The sequence below is a fragment of the Lutra lutra genome, chromosome 14 (assembly GCF_902655055.1).
Source record: "Lutra lutra chromosome 14, mLutLut1.2, whole genome shotgun sequence".
Lineage (NCBI taxonomy): Eukaryota > Metazoa > Chordata > Mammalia > Carnivora > Mustelidae > Lutra > Lutra lutra.
Window position 1 is genome coordinate 31,042,830 of NC_062291.1, and position 24,075 is coordinate 31,066,904.

Here is a 24,075-nt window from a genome sequence, read left to right on the forward strand (position 1 = left end):
CCTAAAAGGAAATGGATGGAGGGGTACCTGGGTGACTCAGTGGGTTGGGCCTCTGCCTTCAGCTCAGGTCATGGTCTCAGGGTCCTGGGATGGAGCCCCACATCAGGCTCTCTGCTCAGCGGGGAGCCTGCTTCTACCTCTCTCTGTGCCTGCCTCTCTGCCTACTTGTGATCTCTCTCACTCTCAAATAAATAAATAAAATCTTTAAAAAAAAAAAAAAGGAAATAGATGGGGACACTTGACTGGCTCAGTCAGAAGAGTGTGCAACCTTGGTCTCGGGGTTGTGAGTTTGAGCCCCACATCAGGTGTAGACATTACTTAAATATATAAAACTTTAAACAAAACAAGAATAAAAGGAAATGGATGAAGGAAAAGTTAAAGCTGCTGCAAACTTTTTGCTAGAGTGATTAACAGACTTGATGATACCATCAACAGAATAGGGAAGACAGAAAGAGGGAGTGGTTTAAGGCACAGAAAGGGGTTAGAAATATTAGCACAAACAGCAAAGATGTGAAACAAAAACAATAGCAACAAAAAGACAATATAATTTTTTAAAGATTTTGTTTATTTATTTATTTGAGAGCTAACAGAGTGAAAGAGGGCATGAGTGGAGGGGAGGGGCAGAGAGAGAGGGGGAAGCAGACTCCCAGCAGGGAGCTGACGTGGGGCTCAATCCCAGGACTCTGGACTTATGACCCGAGCCAAAGGCAGAAGTTTAACCGACTGAGCCACCCAGGTGCCCTGCCAAAATAATTTAAAAATAAACACTGTACAGGCATGCCTGGGTGGTAAAGTTGGTTAAGCATTGAAATAATGCTTGATTTCAACTCAGGTCATGATCTCAGGGTTATGGGATCAAGACCTGAGGCAGGCTCCGTGCCCAGTGCAGGGTGTGCTTGGGATGCTCACCCTTTCCCTCTCCCTTCTCCTCTGCCCTTCCACCACTGGCACACACCCTCGCTCTCCAAAATAAATAGATAATGTCTTAGAGGAAAAAAAACTGTAAAGATGATGAAAACATGTGAAGTGCCAAAGAACAAAGTCTGTTTTGTTTTTAAGTAAGTTCTACCCTTAAAGAGGGGCTTGAACTCACAACTCTGAAATCAACAGTAGCATGCTCTACTGATTGAGCCAGCCAGATGTCCCTTGCAAAGGACAAAGTTTTGGCAAAGGTTTTGTTTGTTTGTTTGTTTGTTTTAAGATTTTATTTATTTGGGGGCGCCTGGGTGGCTCAGTGGTTTAAGCCTCTGCCTTTGGCTCAGGTCATGATATCAGGGTCCTGGGATTGAGTCATACATAGGGCTCTCTGCTCAGCAGGGAGCTTTCTTCCCCCTCCCTCTGTCCCTGCCTCTCTGCCTATTTGTGATTTCTGTCTGTCAAATAAATAAATAAAATCTTTAAAAATATATATTTTATTTATTTGTTTGAGAGAGAGAGAGAGAGCCCGGTTGTGGGGGCAGGGGTATACGTGAGCAGGAAGAAGAGCAGAGGGAGAGGGAGAAGCAGACTCCCCACTGAGCAAGGAGCCCAATGCAGTACTCTATCCTAGGACCCCAGAATCATGACCTGAGCCAAAGGCAGATGCTTAACCAACTGAGCCACCCAGACACCCCAAAGTTTTTTTTTTTTTAAATATGGACAATGTATGACTACCAAATAGATCATATATAACAATAACTACCTTAAAAGCCTTATTTATGGAGCATCTGGGTGGCTTTGTTGGTTAAGCTCCCAACTCTTGATTTCTACTCAGGTCATGATCTCAGGGTCCTGAGATCAAGCCATGCCTAGGGCTCTCTGCTGGGTCTGGGGTCTGCTTAAGATTCTTTCTCTACCTCTGCCCCTCCCCACCTGCTTGTTCTCTATCTTGCTCTCTCTCTAAAAAAAAAAAAAAGAAAAAAGAAAAAGTCTTCTTTGAAAACTTCCCCATCCTCACAGATACCCCCACATTTTGTGAAACAGGGAGGAATCAACGTGTCATTTTAAGACGATTCATTTATTTATTTGAGAGAGAGAGACAGAGAAAGAGCAGGGCGGTGGGCAGGGCGGGGAATTGTGGCTTGCAGCAGGAAAGGGAGAGAAGCAGACTCCCTGCCGAACACAGAGCCCAACAGGGGGCTCTGACTCAGGACCCTGAGATCATGACCTACGCCAAAATCAGTTAACCAGCTAAGCCTCCTACACACCACTGAGTGTGCCATTTTAATAAACATGGTCATGGATCTTAGCTATCTTCAAGTCTTCTATTAAGTAGTATTTAAGACCACAGATCATTAACTTTTACTTACTTGTATTTATTAGGAATAAGCATCATTGGGGTGTCTGGGTGGGTCAGTTGGTTAAGTCTGTGCCTTCAGCTCAGGTCATGATCCCAGGGGCTTAGGATCAAGCCCTGCTTCCGGCTCCCTGCTCAGCAAGGAGCCTGCTACTCCCTTTTTCTCTCTCCCTCAGCCTGTCATCCTGCTCATGTTCTCTTGCTTTCTCTCTCCCTCTCTCTCTGCCAATAAATAAACAAAATCTAAAAAAAAAAAAAAAAAGAATAAGCATCATGTATCACAGATGTTTCATGTCTTATTAATTTCAATAACTTTGGAGTTATTGAATAACTTACCCTATACATAAGATCTTTGCTCCTTTAGTACAGAATTTATCCATATACAAAATTTAAAATATTTTATTTTATTATTTTTTAAGTTTGATTTACTTAAGTAATCTCCACACCCCATGAGGGGTTTGAACTCATGACCCCGAGATCAAAAGTCACATGCTCCTCTGACTGAGCCAAATGCTACACAACTTCACATGAAGTTGGACATCTCCATTTTCTTTTGTGTACATACAATGTATGATATTCTAGGGGCACCTGGGTGGCTCAGTCAGTTAAGCATCTGCCTTCAGCTCAGGTCATGATCCCAGGGTCCTGGGAGTGAGCCCCACATTGGCCTCCCTGCTCAGTGGGGAGTCTGCTTCTCCCTCTCCCTCTGCCTATTGCTCCCCCTGCTTATACTATTTCTATCTCTCTCTCTGTGTCAAACAAATAAATTAAAAATTAAAAAAAAAAAAACAGGGTGCTTCATTGGCTCAGTTGATTGAGCCACAGCCTTTGGCTCAGGTCATGATCCTGGAGTCCTGGGATCCAGTCCCATATTAGGCTTTCCCTGCTCTGCAGGGAGCCTGCTTCTCCCTCTCCCTTTGCCTCTCACCTTGCTTGTGCTCTTTCTCTCTCTCTCTCCCTCTGTCAAGTAAATAAATGAAGTCTTTTTAATAAATAAAGTAAGAAAAATAAATAAATAAAATAAAAACGGTAGTCCATAAGAAAGAGAGAGAGAGAGAGAGAGAAAGAAAAATATTTTAGCATGTAAGAAGAAATGCCATAATAGGGGCGCCTGGATGACTCAGTTGTTAAGCATCTGCCTTTGGCTCAGGTCATGATCCCAGAGTCCTGGGTTCGAGTCCCACATCGGGCTTGCTGCTCAGCGGGAAGCCTGCTTCTCCCTCTCCCACTCCCACTGCTTGTATTTCCTCTCTCGCTGTGTCTCTCTCTATCAAATAAATAACTAAAATCTTAAAAAAAGAAGAAGAAGAAGAAATGCCATAACTATTTCTGAAATGATACACATGAAACTGTGTAGCAGTGATTACCTCTGGAGGATAGAATTAATGAAGGATGGGGGAACGGTACCTTTTACTTATCATTACCCATTCTTTTATATGTTTTGAGTTTTTTTAAAGCATGTTTTGGTTATATTTTGAATCTCAGGTAATTGTATTTTAAGAAATTGGGGTGCTGGGTGGCTCAGCTTTTAAGCGTCTGCCTTTGGTTCAGGTCATGATCCTAGGACTGGGATCAAGCCCCTCATAGGGCTGCCTGCTCAGTGGGGAGCCTACTTCTCCCTCTCCTTTGCCCCTCCCCATGCTCCTGCTCTCTCTCTCAAATTAATGAATAAAATCTTAAAAAAAAAAAAAGAAATTACATGAGATAAACATAATTCTTACTATTTTCAACTCTAGAAATAATATATATTCTGAAGCTGTGATGTCAGATTTCCATGGCTAAGATGCAATAGGCAGTTGAAGAAAGTTTGTGAACACAAGGTAAAGGTTAATAAGAAAAGCAGGAATTTTAGGAAATTGCCTCAGATTTCGCTTTTATTTTGGCTTAAGACATCCTGTATTGGGCACCTGGGTGGCTCAGCGGGTTAAAGCCTATGCCTTCGGCTCAGGTCACGATCCCCGGGTCCTGGGATGGAGCATCACATTGGGCTCTATGCTCAGCAGGGAGCCTGCTTCCCTTCCTCTCTCTCTGCCTGCCTCTCTGCCTACTTGTGATGTCTGTCTGTCAAATAAATAAATAAAATCTTAAAAAAAAAAAAAGACATCCTGTATTTAAAAAATGAAAACTGGGGCACCTGGGTGGCTCAGTGGATTAAAGCCTCTGCCTTGGACTTGGGTCATAGTCTCAGGGTCCTGGGATCAAGCCCCACATCAGGCTCTGCTCAGCGGGGAACATGTTTCCTCCTCTCTCTCTGCCTGCCTCTCTGACTACTTATATCTCTGTCTATCAAATAAATAAATAAAATCTTTTAAAATTTTTTAAAAATAAATAAATAAAATAAAATAAAAAATGAAAACTGATGTTTTCTAGGTCAAGTCTTTTACTAGAGCCCACCAGATTTGCATATTAATTTTTTCAATTTGAGTATAGTTATTGCACATTCATTTCTAACAACACAGCAGAGTAAGAAAGAATAAAAGCATTGAATGCTTGCTTCTCTACTTAATAGATAAATGATCTTTTTTTTTTTTTTTTTTTTTTTTTTTAAAGATTTTATTTATTTATTTATTTGACAGAGAGATCACAAGCAGGCAGAGAGGCAGGCAGAGAGAGAGGAGGAAGCAGGCTCCCTGCTGAGCAGAGAGCCCGACGCGGGGCTCGATCCCAGGACTCCGAGATCATGACCCGAGCCGAAGGCAGCGGCTTAACCCACTGAGCCACCCAGGCGCCCCAATAGATAAATGATCTTAAGGACTTATTAAATATCTGAGCTTTAGTTTCTAATCTATAAAATGTGAGTGACGCCCCCACCCTTGATATTATGTGAATATCAAATGAGATCATGGAGCCATAGAAGCTACCACAGTGCTCAGCACATAGTAGGTGCTATATTTCTCTCACTTCCTTAGAATGTGCTTTCTTAGACCTGCAGAACATATTATTATTAATTCAGTCAACATACATTTACTCTCGACCTACTGTGTTCAAGGCATTATGTTAGATGACCAAGATATAAAAGTCAAAAAGACAAAATTTCTACAGTCTTTTGTAAGAGAGCAAGCAGCTACAAAAAAGTGAGTACAATTTGTTGGAATTAGGGATGTGCATGGAGTTCTACAAGGTCAAAAGAGGAGAGAAACCATTTCCATAAGAGGAGTGGGAGATTAGGAATGAGACAAGCTGAGCCTTGCAAAATGAGTAAGTTTTCCAGGCACTTGTAGGATAAGAAAATATTTCAGAAGAGTATCTGAATCATCTCAATGTTGTTACAGTTAGATACATCAATGAAATTGAGATAGCATAGAAATTGTTTACAGAACTGACCTAATTTATTCTTTCATTCATTCAATAGGTATTTCTTATACAGATGATAAGCATCATAGATACAACAGTAAATAAAAACTTGGTCCATCTCTTCATCTTGGGGTGATAAGTTTGAGCCCCATGTTGGGTGTAGAGATTACTTAAAAATAAAAGCTTGAGGCGCCTGGGTGGCTCAGATGGTTAAGCGTCTGCCTTCGGCTCTGGTCATGATCTCAGGGTCCTGGGATTGAGCCTTGTGTTGGGCTCCCAGCTCGGTGGGGAGTCTGTGTCCTCTTCTTCCTCTGCCTCCTCTTCCTCTGCCTCTCCTTCTTGTGCTTTCTCTCTCAAATGAACAAATAAAATCTTTTTAAAAATAATAATAATAATAATAAATAAAAGCTTAAGGGGATGCCTGGGTAGCTCAGTTGGTTAAGCATCTGCCTTTGGCTCAGGTCATGATCCCAGAGTCTTGGGATTGAGCCCCACATTGAGCTCCCAGCTCGGCAGGAAGCCTGCTTCTCCTTCTTCCTCTGCTGCTCCCCTGCTTGTGTTCCCTCTCTCACAGTGTCTCTCTCTGTCAAATAAATTAATAAAATCTTAAAAAAAAATAAAATAAAAGTAGGGGCGCTTGGGTGACTTAGTGGGTTGAGCCTCTGCCTTTGGCTCAGGTCATGATCTCAGGGTCCTGGGATCAAGCCCCGCATCGGGCTCTCTGCTCAATGGGGACCCTGCTTCCTCCTCTCTCTCTGCCTGCCTCTCTGCCTACTTGTGCTCTCTCTCTCGTCAAATAAATAAATAAAATCTTAAAATAAAATAAAATAAAAGTGAAAACTTAAAACCAAAGCAAACCTAGTCCATGCCCTTCAGGGAAATTATACTCTAGCAGGAAAGACAAATCTTAATCAAATAATCACACAAATTAATGTAAAATGGAAACTGAGATAAGTGCTTTTAAGAGGAGGCTTAGTGCATGGTGTTAAAGACCATAAAACAGGGATTTAACCTAAACAAGAAGTTTAGAAAAGGCCTCCTTAAGGAAGTGATGCTTGAACCCAGAAGTGAAGGATGATGACTAGGCCTTAACTGAGGAATAGAACAAGAAAAAGCATTCCAGAAAAAGGAAACAGAGCCTCTGGTGGGGAATGTTTGGTGGTCTCAAAGGTCTGATCACAATCTCAAATGCATAACTACAGTATGTCTTTTAAGGGTCAAGAATTCAGATGCCTTCCCCAGATCAGGCAAGTCACTCACACTGATAAAGGTATAAGACAATAGAGGGAGCTGCTGGACTGAAGAAGTGTCACAGTATTTGTTCAGCCTAAAGTGAAACTTGTCGGCAAACGAAATTTACTGGTTTATAAGAACAGAAATACTGGTTTGCAAACACAGATGAAAGCTACTGTGGCTGGAGTAGGAAGAACTAGGATGTTTGTGATACAAGATGAGATAGAGAAATAGGTCAAATCTTATAACCACTAGCAACCTTGTAGCCACCGTGGAGATCTTGTCATCATCCTAAAAGCAACATGAAGCCAAAATATTAAGCTGCGGTTGAGATGGTCAGGTGTACCTTTCAAAAAGATTCCTGCGCATGCCTTGGATAATGGAATAGGGACAAAAGTAGTTATGATTAAACTATTGCAAGATGTGGCACTTGGTCTAGGCTGAGGGCCATAAGAATGGAGGGAAATGGATGGATTGGAGAGACATTGAAATGATGAAATGGGTGAGACATGGCAATTAATTTGATAAGGGCAATGGGAAGAGGGAAATGTCAAGGATAATTCCTTGGTTCTTGTTAACATAAATTGTATGGATTCACCAAGGCAGGGATTACTGGAAAAGGATTAGTTTGTTACTGGTTTAGAGCAAGGTGGAAGAACAGAGGAAAGGATGAGTTGCTTGGTTGGGACATACTAAGTTTGCAGAGACCTTGGAGACATCCAGGCGGAGATATTAAAGAGTTGACTATATAAGGAGCAGCCTGGGCTGAAGATATAACTAACATTAGCAAATCAAGGCTAAGGAGAAAGTGAAAACCCAGAATTCAGCCAAGGGTAATTACAACACTTAATGGTTAGCTAGAGAATGATGGCAAAGGAGACAAAGAAGTTCTACAGATGGAGAGGGAAAAACAAGAGTTATAGAAGCCAATGTAAAAGAGTATTTTAAGAATAATATAGTATTGGGTGATGAGTACTGAGTAACATATGGAACTGTTAAAGCACTGAAACTAATATAACGATGTACATTAACTATGGTGAAGTTAAAATTTAAAAATAAATAAAATAAAAAATAACGAGAAAAAACTAAAGTGTTAGCCTACTTTAAAAAAAAAAGTTGAGGGACTCCTGGGTGGTTCAGTTGGTTAAGCAGCTGCCTTTGACTCAGGTCATGATCCCAGTGTCCTGGGATCGAGTCCTACATCGGGCTCCTAGCTTGGCAGGAAGCCTGCTTCTCCCTCTGCCTCTGCCTGCCGCTCTGTCTGCCTGTGCTCACCCGCGCTGTCTCTCTCTCTCTCTCTCTGACAAATAAATAAAATCTTTAAAAAAAAAATTTTTATAAAAAAAAAAGTTGAGCTTAAATGTCTGTGAAAGATCCAAGTTGAAATAATCTGGAGCTCAAAAATGGACTTTAAGTTTAGAGAGATAAACTTGGAGGTTTGTGGCATTTAAGTTGCAATTTAAGTCATACTTATTTAAGGATCGGAGTTTAATATGTAAAGATAGTACTTGTATCACATCAACAGTAGCAATTACTATTCACACACTTAAGCAAGAATAACACTGATGGATTTACTTACTGTTTTCCTGCCAGAAGATAAAAACACTTTGGAGATATTATCCAATTGCTTCTGTCAGTCCATACTTGACCTGTCGGCAATATTTATTGAGGGTATGACGGTATGAAATCTTATCAAAAGGTAAGATCCAAAAAAAATAGAAGATAACAATCTTACCCTGAAGCCTTCAGGCAGTTGGGGAAATAAAATGTTGACATATGTAATACTAATTAACAGTGCCAAAGTTACATATTGGTGAGTACCAATTAATAAAATTCAACTCTGTTCTTCATGAATGCTGAGGAGGAATGATAATTCAGAGGTTATTTACTTTGAGGGAGTTGTTCAAGAACAGTTTGCTAGAGGAGCTGAGTTGTCAGTGGATTTTAAATAATAGAATTCTAGAGGTGGTAAAGGCCTTGGAAATCCTCAAAGCAATGACAAATATTTTTGAAGTCCTTTTTTTTTTCCCTAAGATTTTTATTTATTTATTTGACAGAGAGAGACAGCAAGAGAGGGAACACAAGCAGGGGCAGTGGGAGAGGGAGAAGCTTCCCACTGAGCAGGAAACTCAACACAGGGTTCCATCCCATGACCCTGGGATCATGACCTGAGCAGAAGGCAGACATTTAATGACTGAGCCACCTGGACGCCCCTTTTGAAGTTCTTCTTATAGATAAGGGGCGACCAAGGGAAAGAGGCCTGCAGAGCCCTTGCTTTGTACGGGTCTGTTGTAGATGCTTTACATTTACTGTCATGTTTAAGGTATGGTGACACTGTAAAGTTTATAAAGAAATTAGTCTTGCGGCACTTGGGTAGCTTGGTCAGTTAGGCATCTGACTCTTGATTTTGGCTTGGATCATGGTTTCAGGGTGTAGGATTAAGCTCCCTCGTCAGTCTCTGTGCTCAACACAGAGTCTGCTTGTCCCTCTTCTTCTGTTCCTCCCCCGGCTCACTCTCTCTCTTTCTCTCTCTCTCAAATAAATAAAGAATAAAATCTTTTTTTTTAAACGAGTTTATTTATTTATTTGAGAGTGAGAGAATGAGAGAATGAGCAGAGAGGAGGGGCAGAGGGAGGGGGAGAAGCAGACTCCCCACTGAGCAGGGAGCCTGGTGTGGGACTCCATCCCAGGACTCTGGGATCATGACCCGAACCAAAGGCAGATGCTCAACCGACTGAGCCACCCAGGCACCCCAGTTAATAAAATCTTAAAAAAAAAAAGAAAACAAAAACAAAACTAGTCTCAATTGTGCAAACAATTGCTGGATGGCAGCCATAGAGTTTAAATCAGACCTCAGAGAGGTATTTAACAACAAAAAAACACTTTTCTAAGTTTTAGTTATTTATTTTAGGGAGAAAGAGAGAGAGTGTGTGTGCAGGGGTGGGGAGGGGCAGAGGGAGAGGGAGAGAAACTTCAAGCCAACTCCCCTCTGAGCCCAGAGTCCTACTCCAAACTGGATCTCATGACCCATGAGATCATGACCTAAGATGAAACCAAGAGTCAGGGGCGCCTGGGTGGCTCAGTGGGTTAAGCCGCTGCCTTCGGCTCAGGTCATCATCTCAGGGTCCTGGGATCGAGCCCCAAATGGGGCTCTCTGCTCAGCGGGGAGCCTGCTTCCCTCTCTCTCTCTGCCTGCCTCTCTGTCTACCTGTGATCTCTGTCTGTCAAATAAATAAATAAAAATCTTTAAAAAAAAAAAAAAAAAGAAACCAAGAGTCAGACGCTTGATCTACTGAGTCACCCAGGTGCCCCTCCCCCAAATTTCTTCAGCTGTTTCCTGTCTGCTATGAGCCAGGTCCCGAGCTAAGCACTAGGGATATAAAAATGAAAGATAAGCCCCTTGAGGGGCATACAGCTTGGTAAGTGGAGTGGAGTGTGTGAGAAGCGTTATGACAGAGATGTGGAAATGTAGCAGACGCCATGTGGAGGGAGCTGTGACACTCCTGATTCTGCCTGGGTCATTTCATGAGGCTTCACAGACAAGGAGCTCTGTGAGCTGAGTTTTGAGGGATGAGGATAAGTTTGCCAGATCGACAAGAATAAGAGTAGTATAGAGGAAGGAGAGACAGAACAGGAGGAAAGACATTCCAGGCAGACCTGTATCTGTTTCAACCTTTCCATCCCTTCTATTCACAAAGCCAGAGAAAATATGTTTGTTAGGAGAGACTCACCAGGTAGTTAAGATCTCTTTGAATGAATTCTCAGTGGGGAGGAAGACAATGTCCAGAAATAATTCAGGCAATTGCTTTTAAAGTGCCTAATAGGGGCTCCTGGGTGGCTCAGGTGGTTGAACATCTATCTGCCTTTGGCTCAGGTCATGCTCACAGGGTCCTGGGATCCACACATTGGGCTCCCTGCTCTGCTGGGAGCTGTCTTCTTCTCTTTCTGCCCCTCCTCCCTGCTCAGGCTCTCTTGTGCTCGCTCTCTCTCTCTCTTAAGTAAATAAATAAATAAATAAATAAATTCTTAAAAAAGAAAAAAGTGCCTAATAGGTGGAGGTCACTACATGCGACATAGAGAAACATCAGCATGGAGCAGGACCCAGAATGCTTCAGGTAAAAATGAATGGAAAACAGATCAGGAACATCGCCCCTGGTTTCCAAGGTGAGAGATAATGGGCTGGAGTAACAAAGCAAAATATTCTGGGCTATGTTCAGCTTTGGAAGTCTTCTGCTGGACCAGGAGTCCTCAAGCCCTTGTAGTGCCGAGAGAACTCTGAAGAAGAGAGAGAAGATGCTGATGGCTTTTGGCTGGACATGTAAGATAAGACCAAGGATGGCCTACACGTGCCACAGAATTCCAGGACAGAGGTATGTCTTGGAAAGTAAGGTGGTGGGTGGGGAAGCAGCATGAAGGTGTGCTGGGAATGTGACCTCTGGAGAGTGGGTCAGTAGGCTTGGGGACAAATAGATTTTATAGGAACAAGAAACAGCAAGAAATAGAATTTGTCATGGAGAGAAATGGGACTGAAATTGGATGGGAGGGCAAGATCAGGCAAAGGGGTGACCTGGGCGTGCCAAACATAAAGAATCTAGAAGGCAGGGAAGATGGAGCATTGAAGAAACAATGGAAGATGCGAGAAAGAAGGGCCCTTAAAATAGTAAAAACAGAATAAACCTAACCAAAGAGGCTAAGAATCTATGCACAGAAAACTATAAAGTACTCATGAAAGAAATTGAGGAAGACACAAAGAAATGGAAAAATGTTCCATGCTCCTGGATTGGAAGAATAAATATTGTGAAAATGTCTATGCTACCTAAAGCAATCTACACATTTAATGCAATTCCTATCAAAATACCATCCATTTTTTTCAAAGAAATGGAACAAATAATCCTAAAATTTATATGGAACCAGAAAAGACCTCGAATAGCCAAAGGAATATTGAAAAAGAAAGCCAAAGTTGGTGGCATCACAATTCCGGACTTCAAGCTCTATTACAAAGCTGTCATCATCAAGACAGCATGGCACTGGCACAAAAACAGACACATAGATCAATGGAACAAAATAGAGAGCCCAGAAATAGACCCTCAACTCTATGGTCAACTAATCTTCGACAAAGCAGGAAAGAATGTCCAATGGAAAAAAGACAGCCTCTTCAATAAATGGTGTTGGGAAATTGGACAGCCACATGCAGAAAAATGAAATTGGACCATTTCCTTACACCACACACGAAAATAGACTCCAAATGGATGAAGGACCTCAATGTGAGAAAGGAATCCATCAAAATCCTTGAGGAGAACACAGGCAGCAACCTCTTCAACCTCAGCCGCAGCAACATCTTCCTAGGAGCATCGCCAAAGGCAAGGGAAGCAAGGGCAAAAATGAACTATTGGGATTTCATCAAGATCAAAAGCTTTTGCACAGCAAAGGAAACAGTTAACAAAACCAAAAGACAACTGACAGAATGGGAGAAGATATTTGCAAATGACATATCAGATAAAGGGCTAGTGTCCAAAATCTATAAAGAACTTAGCAAACTCAACACCCAAACTCAACACCCATTTCCAATCAAGAAATGGGCAGAAGACATGAACAGACATTTCTGCAAAGAAGACATCCAGATGGCCAACAGACACATGAAAAAGTGCTCCACATCACTCTGCATCAGGGAAATGCAAATCAAAACCACAATGAGATATCACCTCACACCAGTCAGAATGGCTAAAATTAACAAGTCAGGAAATGACAGATGCTGGTGAGGATGCGGAGAAAGGGAAACCTTCCTACACTGTTGGTGGGAATGCAAGCTGGTGCAACCACTCTGGAAAACAGCATGGAGGTTCCTCAAATGTTGAAAATAGAACTACCCTATCACCCAGCAATTGCACTACTGGGTATTTACCCTAAAGATACAAACGTAGTGATCCGAAGGGGCACATGCACCCGAATGTTTATAGCAGCAATGTCTTCCATAGCCAAACTATGGAAAGAACCTAGATGTCCATCAACAGATGAATGGATAAAGAAGATGTGGTATATATACACAATGGAATACTATGCAGCCATCAAAAGAAATGAAATCTTGCCATTTGGGAGGACATGGATGGAACTAGAGAGTATCATGCTTAGCGAAATAAGTCAATCAGAGAAAGACAACTATCATATGATCTCCCTGATATGAGGAAGTAGAGATGCAACATGGGGGATTAAGGGGGTAGGAGAAGAATAAATGAAACAAGATGGGATTGGGAGGGAGACAAACCATAAGTGACTCTTAATCTCACAAAACAGAGGGCTGCTGGGGGGAGGGGGGTTGGAAGAGGGGGTGGGGTTATGGACATTGGGGAGAGATATGTGCTATGGTGAGTGCTGTGAAGTGTGTAAACCTGGTGATTCACAGACCTGTACCCCTGGGGATAAAAATATATTATATGTTTATAAAAAATAAAAAATTTAAAAAAAATAGCAAAAACAGCTTAAATAAAATAGCATGGACACTATGGGCTCCAGGGCAAAAGTTACAGAGCAGCCATATAACAGGGAAGACACTTTAGCAAAGGAAGGAAATAGTACTGCTGAGGAAGGGTGGGAAAGGTAAGTAAGAAATCTATTGCTTGGGGGCACGTAGGTGGCTCAGTGGGTTAAGCCTCTGCCTTCAGCTCAGGTCATGATCTCAGGGTCCTGGGATTGAGCCCGGTGAAGGGCTCCCTGCTCGGTGCGGAGCGTGCTTCTCCCTTTCCCTCTGCTCTTCCTCTGGCTTGTGCTCTCTCGTGCTCTCTGTCAAATAAATAAATAAAATCTAAAAAAGAGAGAGAGAGAGAAAGAAATTTATTGCTTGAGGGCCTCACTTGACAGTTTGGGCTATGGGCAGCTTTAATAGTGAGGGGAATGAAGGCTTAGAACAGGTCCCATGGCAGAAAGAGGCTAAAAATCTCCCCAGACAGGGAGAACTAAGGAGCAATAAAGACTTCAGGCAGATTTAGGTCTTGAGATTTTGAAGCTGGCTAAGGCTCTAAGAGAATTCTGCTGCTTGCAAGCAGTAGAGGAAATGGATGATGGGAATTTAGAGGTCAAGTGGGGATGCTTCCTGGTTGAGTTTGGGAGATGTTATGAGAACAATTGAATTAGTGGATTGAAAAGGTTACCAGTGAATTCGCTGGACAAGGCATAAAAAGGAGAAAATGGCCTAATCTTGTCATTAGAAGTAGGGAAGTAGCTTGCACCAGAACAAGCTCACTTTGGCCACAGATAGTTCTCCATTTGAAGTTTGGTTCTTTTTGGAAGTTGTCTGTAATATAAAAGATACTGTTTCATCATCATAACTAGAATATGTCTTCATGCTTTACAATTACTGCGAAGACATGCCAATCCTACTTTCTTTCAAAACAATTCTGGCAATATCAGTTTTTTTTTTTTCCTTCAGAATACTAATTTGATTTCCTTCCTTCCACCTTCTGCACTGAAATGTCTTTTGGTTTGTATCCACCATGTGTTGTCTGGACCCTGTGCATTCCTTTTTTTTTTTTTTTTTAAGATTTTATTTATTTATTTGACAGACAGAGATCACAAGTAGGCAGAGAAGCAGGCAGAGAGAGAGAGGAGGAAGTAGGCTCCCCGCTGAGCAGAGAGCCCAATACAGGGCTTGATGGGATCATGACCTGAGCCTAAAGAAGAGGCCTTAACCCACTGAGCCACCCAGGTACCCCGCCCCTGTGCATTCTTGACAATTTTTGAATTCAATTTAGAAACTTGAGTAAAAAAGGGCTTTAGGTCTGCGTCTGCCATTAAATGGACCAATAAATGCCCTGAATTCCTACAGACTTGCTCAGTGCAAATCCTCTGGTAATTCCCTTGAATCTTTTCTGCTCTAAGTTTTCTTGCTCTCTTGAACTCCTGGCGGAATTGACAGCATAGATGTTTTTCAATATTTTTTTTTTTAAGATTTAGTTATTTGAGAAAGTGAGAGAGCACAAGTGAGCAACTGAGCATGAACAGAGAGAGGGAGAGGAAGAAAGAATCCTCTCTCTACTGAGCACAGAGCCTAGTGCAGGGTATCCCAGGACCCTGACATCAGGACCTGAACCGAAATCCAGAGTTGACAGCTTAACTGGCTGAGCCACCCAGGCAGGACAAGACAATAGACCTTTCTCAAAACTAAGCTATTGGGAGCATGGTTGGACCAATGGATTAAGCAACTGACTTCGACGGAGGTCATGATCCTGGACTTCCTGCACCGAGTCCCACATGGGGGTCCCTGCTTGGTGGGGAGTCTGCTTCTCCCTCTGACCCTCTTCTCTGTGTGTCTCTCTATCTCATTCTCTATCAAATAAATAAATAAAATCTTTAAAAAAAAGGTAAGCTATTATAGCTTGTGGAGCCTCCCCTGTTATCTTCTAGTATCATGCAAATTGTGCTGTTCTAGATCACCACAGGGCAATTAACTCTCTCCCACCCACTATTATATCATCTACCAGTCTATCCATCCACCCCTGATCTCCTAATACAGAATACTTGGTCTGTCTTCCTTAGTCCTGCCATTTACCGTACCAGGAATGTATAAGATGTCCTCACCAAAACTAGTACAGTGTTGCCAACTTTTTATTTTATTTTGTATTTTAACTCCTCTGTAGTTAATGGTGTTATATTAGTTTTAGGTGTACAAGATAGTGATTCAACAATTCTATACGTTACTCCGTGCTCATTATGATGAGTGTACTCTTCAGTCCTCGTCATGTATTTCACCCATCCCCCCACCCCTCTGGTAGCCATCAGTTTGTTTTCTGTAGGTAAGAGTATGTTTCTTGGTTTCTCGCTCTCTCTCTCTCTTTTTTTTTTTAACTTTTGCTCATTTATTTTGTTTCTTAAATTCCACATGTGAGTGAAATCCTATGGTGTTTGTCTTTCTCTGACTGACTTACTTCACTTAGCATAATACTCTCTAGATCCATCCATATTGCAAATGGCGAGATTCCATTCTTTATTATGGCTGAGTAATATTCCAGTGTGTGTGTGTGTGTGTGTGTGTGTGTGTGTGTGTGTGTGTGAGATCTTCTTTATTTTTTTAATTTTAAAAAATATTTTATTTGTTTATTTTTATTTTGTGGGTTTTTTTAAATTTTGGTAAAGATTTTATTTACTTATTTATTTGACAGAGAGAGAGATCACAAGCAGGCAGAGAGGCAGGCAGAAGAGGAGGCAGAGGGGGAGGGGGAAGCAGGCCCTCTGCTGAGCAGGGAGCCCAATGCAGGGCTTCATCCCAGGACCCTGAGATCATGACCTGAGCCGAAGGCAGAGGCTTAACCCACTGAGCCATCCAGGGGCCCCAAGATTTTATTTATTTATTTGAGAGAGAGAGAGTACAAATGAGCAGGGGGAGTGGCAGCGGGAAAGGGAGAAGCACGTTCCCCACTGAGCAGGGAGCCCCCGAGGCAGGGCTCCTCCCAGGACACTGGGATCATGACTGAGCTGAAGGCAGACACTTAATCAACTGAGCCACCCAAGCACCCCTTCTTTACCCATTCTTCTATTAATGGACACTTAGACTGTTTCCATGATTTGCCTATTGTAAATACTGAAATAAACAAGGGTACATGTATCTTTACAAATTAGTATTTTCATATTCTTTGGGTAAATATCCAGTAGTAGAAGTAAGTTCTATTTTTAATTTTTTGAGGAAACTCCAGTTTGGTGGAAACTCCATACTCTTTCTCTCAGTGGCTGCCCAAGTTTGCATTCTCACCAACAGTGCAAGAGAGTTCCTTTTACTCAGTATCCTTGCCAAAACTTGTGTTCTTTTATTGTAGCCATTCTGACAGATGTGAGATGATATCTCATTGTGGTTTTGATTTGCATTTCCCTGATGATGACTGATGTTGAACATGTTTTCATGTGTCTATTGGCTATCTGTGCATCTTCTTCAGAGAAATGCGTATTCATGTCTTTTGCCCATATTTTTACTATTATTTGTTTTTTTTGATGTTGAGTTATATCAGTTCCTTATATATTTTGGATCTTAACCCTTTATTGTATATATCATTTGCAAATATCCTCTCCCAGTTAGTAGGTCGTCTTTTAGTTTAGTTGATTTTTAAAAAAAATTTTTTTTATTTTTATTTATTCTTTTTTTAGTAGGCTTCTGGTCCCATGTGGGACTTGAACTCCCAACTCTGAGATCATGAGTCACCTGCTTTACCATGAGCCAGCCTGGCACCCCAGAAGCTTTTTATTTTGATGTAGTCCCAATAATTTATTTTTGCTTTTGTTTTCCTTGCCTCAGAAGACATATCCAACAAAGGGTTGCTATAGCTGATGTCAGATGCTCTCTGATGTCTGTGTTCTTCTAGGATTTTTATGGTTTCAGGGCCCACATTTAAGTCCTTAATTCACTTTGAGTTTATTTTTGTGTGTTGTGTAAGAAAATGGTCCAGTTTCATTCTTTTGCATGTTGCTATTCAGTTTTCCCAGCACCATTTGCTGAAGAGACAATATTGCCAAATTTAAAAATTTTTGCCAATTGAGATTATATTCTTTAGGAAAGAAACTGTGTATGGGTGTATGTGTGTGTGCATGTGTGTGTGTGTGTATGTGTTTGAGGAGAATATATGTATATTTTTTTTCCTAGAGCACTGCCTAAGGTAAATTAATACGCAGATAAGATGAAATTAGTTATATTTCACTTTTTTTTCTTCTTCTTAGGTAGACACTTTACGTTATTGACTAGTTCCTCATGAATTCTTCAGCCTTTTAGATTCTGTTATAAATATCAGACCCCTTTCCTTTTTTTTTTTTTTCTAAGATATATGTTTTTTTTGTTGTTTTTTTTTTTTTTAAGATTTTGTTTAGTGGCACCTAGGTGGCTCAGTGGGTTAAGCTTCTGCCTTAGGCTCAGGTCATGATCTCAGCCCCGTCTGGGGCTCTCTGTTCAGCAGGGAGCCTGCTTCCTCCTCTCTCTCCCTCTGCCTGCCTCTCTGCCTACTTGTGATCTCTGTCTGCCAAATAATTAAGTAAAGAGGCGCCTGGGTGGCTCAGTGGGTTGAAGCCTCTGCCTTCGGCTCGGGTCATGATCCCAGGGTCCTGGGATCGAGCCGCACATGGATCAGGCTCCTCCTCAGCGGGGAGTCTGCTTCCCCCTCTCTTTGCCTGCCTCTCTGCCTACTTGTGATCTCTCTCTCTCTGTCAAATGAATAAATAAAATCTTTAAAAAAAAATTAAGCAAATAAATAAAATCTTAATTTTTTTTTTTTTTTTTTTTTTTTTTTTTTTTTTTTTAAGTGGGGATCCTGTGTGGCTCAATCGTTAAGCGTCTGCCTTGGGCTCAGGTCATAATCCCAGGTTCCTGGATCAAGCCCCGTGTCAGGCTCCCTGCTCAATGGGAAGCCTGCTTCTCCCTCTCCCCCTACCCCTGCTTGTGTTCCCCTCTCTCGCTGTGTCTCTCTCTGTGAAATAAAATCTTAAAAAAAAAAATCTAATTTATTTATTTGATGTTTAACCACCGGAGACACCCAGGCGCCCCCAGACCCTTTTTCTGATAGGTTCAGATGGGCCTGATGATGTTTGGTGAGATGTTTAAGACTCAGATACCAAAGTGAGTATAAATATCATGTACATGTGGAGGTGTCTGGACGGCTGTCTGACTCTTGATTTCAGCTCAGGTCTTAATCTCATGGTCATGAGTTCAAGCCCTGTGTTGGGTAAATAAATAAAATAATAATGACTATTATCTCCATGCTGATGACTCTCACATTTGTTTTTCCAAATGAAACCTCTTTTCCAAATTCAAAATAGTCCCAGAGTTGGCCAATGGGAGTGCTCTATACTTTTTTCTGACATATTAATTTCCAGTACTATACTGTTGTGAAACGCAGTGAAATTGTTGTGTTACCACAAACACAATTTCACCTACAAGGCCTTTGCACTTGCTTTTTCCTACACATAAAATCTCCTCCAGCTCCCTCCCTTATCTTTTTCAGATCTACTCAATGAGCTCATTGCTGTGTTTAAAACTGCAGCTTTCAGGGCACCTGGGTGGCTCAGTTGGTTAAGTGTCTGCTTTCAGCTCAGATCATGATCCAAGGGTGCTGGGATCCAAGTACCTCATCTGGCTCTCCTCATCGGGAAGTCTGTTTCTCCTTCTCCCTCTGCCTCTCTTCCCCCTCTCCCCTCTCTCTCTCTCTCAAATAAATAAATAAAATCTTTAAAATTGCAACTTTCCCCAGAACTCCCTGTCCCCTTCCCTGTTTTTCTCCTCCTCCCTCTAACCATCACCATCTGACACACTATATGGATTCTGCTTCTTTGCCTTCTTTATTTTTGTTCCCACGCCCACTCCATTATGGAATGCAAGCTCCACAAGGGCAGAGGTTTCATTCTGCTACTGCTGTTTTCCCGGAGTTTAGAACAGTGCCTGGCACATAGGTATGGATTCAACTAACATTTATGGAATGAAGGGAATGAGTGTTACCATAGACATTTTTTAAAAATCACAGACATTTTAAAAAAAAGATTTTATTTATGTATTTGTCAAAGAGCACAAGCAGGGGTAGCAGCGGGCAGAGGGAGAAGCAGGCTCCCAGCTGAGCAAGGAGCCCAATGCTGGGCTTGATCCCAGGATCCTGGGATCATAACCTGAGCCCAAGGTAGATGCTTAACCATGGAGCCACCCAGGTGCCCTTGTTCTTTGTTTTTTTTTTTTTTTTTTTTAAAGATTTTATTTATTTATTTGACAGAGAGAGATCACAAGTAGACGGAGAGGAAGGCAGAGAGAGAGAGAGAGAGGGAAGCAGGCTTCCCGCTGAGCAGAGAGCCCACGTGGGACTCGACCCAGGACCCCGAGATCACGACCCGATCCGAAGGCAGCGGCTCAACCCACTAAGCCACCCAGGCGCCCATCTTGTTCTTTGTTTTTAATGTTCTTTCTTTTTTGTTTCTTATGGAGATCAAGTTATGAGTCAAGTTCTCCCAACATTCTTTTTTTTTTTTTTAAGACTTTATTTACTTATTTGACAGAGATCACAAGTAGGCAGAGATGCAGACAGAGAGAGAGGGGGGAAAGCAGACTCCCTGCTGAGCAGAGAGCCCAATTCGGGGCTCGATCCCAGGACCCTGGGATCCTGACCTGAGCCGAAGGCAGAGGCTTTAACCCACTGAGCCACCCAGGCACCCCCCAGGCACATTCTTTTCATCTAGGTCCTAGGTTGTTTCTGACATGTATTAATAATTAGGCTTCTGGAAACACTGAGAAAAGCCCATTATTGCAGATAAGATTTATTTCAAAGGCCACGTGTTTTTACTTTCTCCAGCTAAGGTATTTATCTGACTGTAGCTCTGAAAACACTGTAGAGCAGTCATTAGTTTGTTCTGCTTGCCACCCAGGATTCAGGTTCCTCCTGTTTAAGAGGTAAATTTTATTCATCTCTGTATACCTATATCCTAGCTCAAGAATAAATTTGAATGAATCAGTCTGTGAGAAAGGTTGAAAGTTTAGGAATCTTTCTCAAAGGAACAATCTGGTTATGCTTATTGAAGCAAGTATACCAAAGAATAAAACTTAGGTGGAGAATGGGGGTAGAACGGTGTTGAAAGTAATGATAGGGTAAGTCTTTCTCTCCAGCTGAAGTTTTGGCGTGGGAGGAATGATTGTTCCATGAATACCATTTTCATTGCCACTGTGAGCCCAGGAAAGACCTGGATTCCCTTGTCTGTGTCATGACTGACCGCTGGAAGAAGCAATAGCCATCCAACATTTAGGGAGAAATTCCAATGTACCACTCAGTCTTTAAAAAATATATATATATATATTTATTTATTTGACACAGAGAGAGAGAGAGATCACAAGTAGGCAGAACAGCAGGCAGAGAGAGAGAGGGGGGTAAGCCCGCTCCCTGCTGAGCAGAGAGCCCAACGTGATCATGACTGGAGCTGAAGGCAGAGGCTTAACCCACTGAGCAACCCAGGCACCCCATGCACCACTCAGTCTTAATTTGGCATAATGTACCTGGTTATTCCTTCCAATGCTGATAACTTACTTCTTCTGGAGCCTTCATTGTTTCATCCATGAAGTGAATATGACCACCTCAATGTGCAAGGGCCAAATGGCTAACAAAAATGTAATGATGACCTTTTCAGACATCAAGTGTAGAGTCAAGGGAACACAGCTCTCTTAGGGCCTCTCTTTGATGTTGAGGGCAGTTTACCATCATGTGCACCCTAGATATGGCTCAGTTGTGTCATCTCTGATCAGGCATTCCCTTGATCTATCTATAAACACTCAATTTAGAAACCCTAAAATTTGTCTCTCAGCCCAAGGGCCCCTTGGAAAAAAAAGATAATGACAAGAAAAACTTGACACCTCTCTTCCAGTCCAATACTCTCTTTTGACCTTAAGGGGGGGAAAAAAAAGGGTATTATGAGAGAGGAGGGCCAAGGGGAGGGGTAAGGGTCGAGAGGGGAGTCCAGCTCCAGTTTGGGGAAATCCAGCTCGCATTTTGACTGTAGCTCAGTGGTGCAGGGTCCAGCAAAGGCAGAGCCCCTGCTTCACTCCCTGAGGTCTGTCCTGGGGAGACACTGCTGCTCCGGGGGGCTGACCTGGCGGGGAGAGGCAGCGCAATCCGCTCCCGCACCGCTTTGTGCGCTCAGCCGCCGGTCCCTGGGCTCCCGGGTCTGCCCCCTGGGACAACCCCCTGCCCCGCCCCAGTCATGCAACTCTACCTGCCTCTCGCCCGTGGACCTTTGGGAAGCTGCCGCCCACCCCGGGGGCTCGGGCCCTGACCCTGCCAGGCAGCCGGTAGGTGTCCGCCCTGGGCCCGCTCGAGCTCCTCGCGCCCGCGGGGGCCCTGGGCTCCCAAGTTGTGGGGACCCGCGCGAGTTGGAAAGTTTGCCCGAGGGCTGGTGCGGGCTTGGAGCCGGGGCACGCGTGCTGCCCTCTCAGCCTGAGCCGGCCAGTGGTGAGCTGGGGCCGGGGCAGAGGGCAGGGGTGCGGGGACCCTCACGCCGAGGCCGGAAGGGGGTGCGAGGGGCGGTACTCGGCTGGAGCTGGGATGAGGGCCAGAGCTGGGCGTCCGCGGCTCCTCCGGGTCCTCAGGGGTGGGCCCACTCCCCGCGGAGACCCCCTGCCCTGAGCCGCTGGGGGAGCTTTTGTTGCGGGTGGTAAACAATGCCCCCGGCCGGAGGACTCGGCCGCCTGCCCCCGAGGCCCAGCTGCGGCGCGGGATTGGGGGGGATGTGGGGGGGAGCGGGGCCCGGGGCTCTTTGGGCTCGGACCTCAGGCGCCGCCGCAGCTGGGCTGGGGGAGGGCAAGTGTACCTTCGGGGATCCCTGAAGGTGCCGGCGACCCATGCGCCTCTTAGGAGACTTGAAAGTCCGGCGCCTTAAGATTGGAGGAGTTAGGGCAAGTTGCGGGTGGGGAACCCGTCCTGTCGCATAATCAAGCGCACCCCCCAAACATTTTCTCCCTCCCCCACGCTCGTGTCGGGCATAGGTTCGTTGGGAAACATTTGGCACTTCCCTCCCTGAGCATTTCGGGGAGGGGACTCCAAGGATGAAACTTTAGAGTGGAGGTAGCAGGGGAGTCAGACCCGAGGTGACCCGGAGTTACACCGATCGGGGAGGAAGGGAGTAGGGATAGAATTGGTGTTCTGTCAAAATGGCTTTTTGAAACTTCTTCTGAGCGCCACCAGGTCGCCGAGCGCGCTGGCGTTGCCTTCGCGTCAGTCGCACTGGCGGGATCCCGGGGGCCGTGGAACCGGGGGCGGTGGAGCCGGGGAGGGGCCGGATTCCGGCCGGAGCCTGCTGCCAGGGCCGCCAGCCCTTCACGTGTCGGGGAGGGAAGGGGCTAGATCTCTCTCCGGCTCCCTCGCTCCTCTCTTCCTCCCTCCACCCAGACCCCCAACTGATTGAGCTTCTGGAAGGGCTGTTTGCAGTCCACACAGTTCCACAAAAAGTGGTCAGGAAGTTGCCAGCCGTCTCCAGTAGGCTTTTCACATGAATGGGGAACCCAAATTGCGCATTTCGGACCCAATAAAATGAATGTATTACCAAGAAAACAAACATTGCTTGAACTAGGAGTGTTTCCCCCGCCCCCATCTCGTCCTCTTCCCAAATTAACCATTTTGCCTCGGTCACTCGTTTGCCACTCCTCCCCGGTTCCAGTCTCCAGTACCACATGAGCTGCACAATACATGGTAATGGACAGTTTATGAAGAAATAAGGTGTAAATGCTTCGAGACGAGAAGCGAGTGGAAGATAGGTGCACAGTTTAGTGTCCGTGGGGTGCGCTGCGCGCCGCACCGGGATGGGTTGAAGGGCGGCGCTGTAGGGCAGCAGCCTCAAGTCGGTCCTAAACCCAAAAGTGCTCACTTGCCTTTCTCCCCCCTCCCAACAATATTTAATAAAATAAATTTAATGAAGCAAAGACGATGGCTTCTTTAGGCCTCAGGATGCCAAACACACGTATGTATGTATGTATGCATGCATGTAGGCATGTAGGCAAATATATCTATATTTGCTTGTTAACCAGTTAGGGCAAGAGTAATTGAGGGCATATCAGGAATTTATGACGACAGTTAAACAAGGGTGGTACACGCAGGTAGGTGCCTAGATAAGGAAATGTTTGGAGATTAGTCCGTATAGTTTCCAAGAACTGAAAGACTTCCATACTGTGATTTTGGGTGTGTTTTCTGATTTTAATCAGTTTTAGGTTACCTTGCCTTCCCTTCCCTCCCCAATTAAGAGATCCTAAATAGGTTGGCTGCTAGCCTCTGACAGTGTTTAAAGCCATGTTATGAAATCAGCTAAACTTCAGAATCAAGATATAAGGGAGTTATTGGCACATAATGTCCCTTTTCCCTCTGCAAAGATTAGTAGCGGGGACTTAACAACTCTTCCACCACCGCTTACCATTTTAATGAGAGTTAACTACCTAATTCAGCTTTGGTCTTCCAGAATTGATAGGTCAGAGGTTTGAATCAGACATGGTTCTGCCCTTTGTTTCTCTTCCCTCTCCAATCTTCTTTATCTGGTTTGTCCATCCCCTCCCCCACTCTCTTTGCATCTATCCTTCTTTCCCTGCACACTTAAATTTCTTTTTTCCCCCTAGGTCTTCTACCTTTAGTCTTCAGCATTTTGATCCCAGTTATCTTTTTTATATTCTACCTTTATTACCATAAATCTCTTCCTCTTCCTCTTGTCTTTTACGCCCCCTCTCCCCTTTAAAGAGACTTTTTCTTCTTTAGGCTTTTTACTATTCCCCCTGTATTTTATGTTTTCCTTGTTTTTGG

The 24,075-nt window shown here is 43.6% G+C and overlaps 1 protein-coding gene across 3 annotated transcripts in view; it reads left to right on the top strand.

Annotated features, from left to right (window-relative positions):
* The first annotated feature begins 21,324 nt into the window (after window positions 1-21,324).
* Window positions 21,325-24,075, top strand: part of TET1 (tet methylcytosine dioxygenase 1) — a 141,187-nt gene continuing 138,436 nt past the window's right edge. For 2 of the 3 annotated variants that reach the window (XM_047702922.1, XM_047702925.1), the window contains exon 1: window positions 21,326-21,584. The gene's annotated coding sequence lies outside the window, so the exon portion shown is untranslated. Of the gene's footprint in view, window positions 21,585-24,075 lie in introns of all 3 variants that reach the window. The other variant, XM_047702924.1, reaches the window with a different exon arrangement.